The following is a 2,500-nucleotide window of genomic DNA, read 5'->3' on the forward strand; positions in this document are numbered from 1 at the left end:
GTGTGTGTGTGTGTGTGTGTGTGTGTGTGTGTTGAACTTTAACAGAGGGCTCTTGAATCACATTGATCCATGGGATGCCTTTATTTTGCAATTACCTTTAAGGTGTCATTTCTGATTTACTGCTGTTTTGGTTTTTCCAGCCCACACACTCTGCAGCAGAATCTGTAATGTGTTGGTGGGAAGAAGAAAAAAAAACTACAAACATATTCAGTCGACTTTCTCCAGCTTGTGGTTTTTAAATGTCTGCTAAACTCGTGTGAGCAGAAAATGTCATCTCAAGCGGCTGAGCTGTAACCTGGATGAGTTTATCGTTTCTGTTCACACACGCTGACTTCTGGTGGTGAAATTCTCGAAATGACTTTTGCTCAAGTCAACGCTCTTTTCCTTCGTTGCCTAAACCAACCTTTATTTTGAAAAGACACTAAAGCGTCATCGACTGAGGTGTAGGGCCGCTGACCAAGTTGGGAGTGGGAATGTGTTGCACAAGCTCATATGTGCATTGAAATAATTTTTAGCAATGGTGAAACACTACTAAGTATTGTTTTCAAGTACAATTTTGAGATACTTGTACTAATTGGGTATTACCATTTCATGCTACTTTAAACTTGAAATGTGGATACTCTGCATTATTATGTTTGTTGCTGATACATTTGTACTTTTACTTGAGTATGATTTTGAATACAGGACTTTTACTTGTAACCGTGTTTTTCTACACTGTAAATTAATACTACTTTTACTTTGGTAAAAGATCTGAGTCCTTCTTCACTGTTTTTTGCTGTAATCATACCGTCCATACTGACTGCAAGGCGATTTCAATGTGATGGGGGACTAAAACCAGAGGTCTTGTTTTGTGTAAAAAAAAAAGTCTTTAAAAGTTCACCCGAAGCTAATGTGATGTTTCAGCTGTCATAAAATATTGTGGGCATCTTCCAGAATTACATTATTTTTAGCGCAAAATTCCCTATTTGTGTTATTATCTGTCTGCTGCGGCTCGGCAAGGCAAGCTTGTCTGTGGAAGCTGTGGGGTTTTGTCCCACATCACTGACACTGAATTCGCTTTTATGAAGTAATCTCTTTATAGCCGGCATGGACAGCAGGAATGAAAACAGCCAAACAAAATTGATTTGAAGGCACAAATGGGCGCCTGTCGGTATTGTTTTGTTTCGGACTGGAACTTGTCTTTTAATGGACAGCGACAGCGGAGCGATGGCAGGAAATGGGAGGAGAGAGAGAGATGCGGGATGACGCGTGAACAAAGGTCACCAGCATTTAAGAATAAGGTCAGTGTTGTAAGTTCCCGTATGTGTGTGTGTGTACGTATGTATCTCACTTAATAATACGGTGTGTGTTTCACAGCTGCCATGATTGTCATTAGCCGGATAAACCCCACTTTGATCTGTTTAGTTACTCACCCGTCACACATGTCAGCATCATTATACTTTGTTATATATTATCCAACCCATGTTTGTCAAATTAAATTGTGTTTTTTTTCTAATGTATTATTATGCAGCATTGCATTGTGTTCTTGTTGGCCCTTTTCTGTCAAACCAAACCTTATCAGCAGTGAGAGACACATCTACTCCACCAGCGTCACTTCGCGTCTTCACCAAAGTTGGGACAAAGGTTGCTAATATTGTGGTCAGTCAAACGAATCCGCCAAATACAGTCGATTCAATATAAGATAAGATCAGATTAGATAAGATAAGATAATCCTTTATTAGTCCCTCAGTGGTGAAATTGCAGGATCCATACATGCATCATCCATACTCTGGAGAAACATCAAATAATGCAGATTTTAACTTCACATTCCATCGCCCACCATTTATCCAGCATTATGCCCCTGCAACAAAATCAAGCATTGACAAAATATGACAATATTAATGTATTTCTCTGATACATATTAAATAACCATTGTTTGTTGTATGCTACTGCTTCTCTGTAAGTGTGCATGTGACAGTTAAGAACCTGAACATGCAACAATTACACACCTGCATATCTAAGACACTTCTCTTAATGTCTTTGAGATTACCTCTACATCCCCTTGCGCACACTTTTATAGGATAAAGCGTCCTTCAGGTTTAATAATGTGTCTATGATCTAAACTAGACTCCCACCACAGGATGGCGCTACACTCCATAATTTCAGATGAGTTGTTATCTTGCCTTTAAACCATCACTCCCTTCTCCCTTCTTCCCTTACACACACACACACACACACACACACACACACACACACACACACACACACACACACACACACACACACACACACACCTGCATGTGGATGCTTGAGCTCGCTTTAAAAGCTCTCTGCTCCCTCAATTCTTGCCCCCTTTTTCAACAAAGCACAGCGTAGCCATTCCAGTCAAAAGGAGCGCAATGGGGAAGTCGAATACTGGGCAGAGACGGGAAATGAATAAAGGGATGAGGGAGAATGAGGGATGAGGGATGAGTGGATAGAGAGGCATTGGGGGAGGAGGATGGGAGCGCCAATTTAAGAT

Source organism: Taurulus bubalis (assembly GCF_910589615.1).
Source record: "Taurulus bubalis genome assembly, chromosome: 6".
Lineage (NCBI taxonomy): Eukaryota > Metazoa > Chordata > Actinopteri > Perciformes > Cottidae > Taurulus > Taurulus bubalis.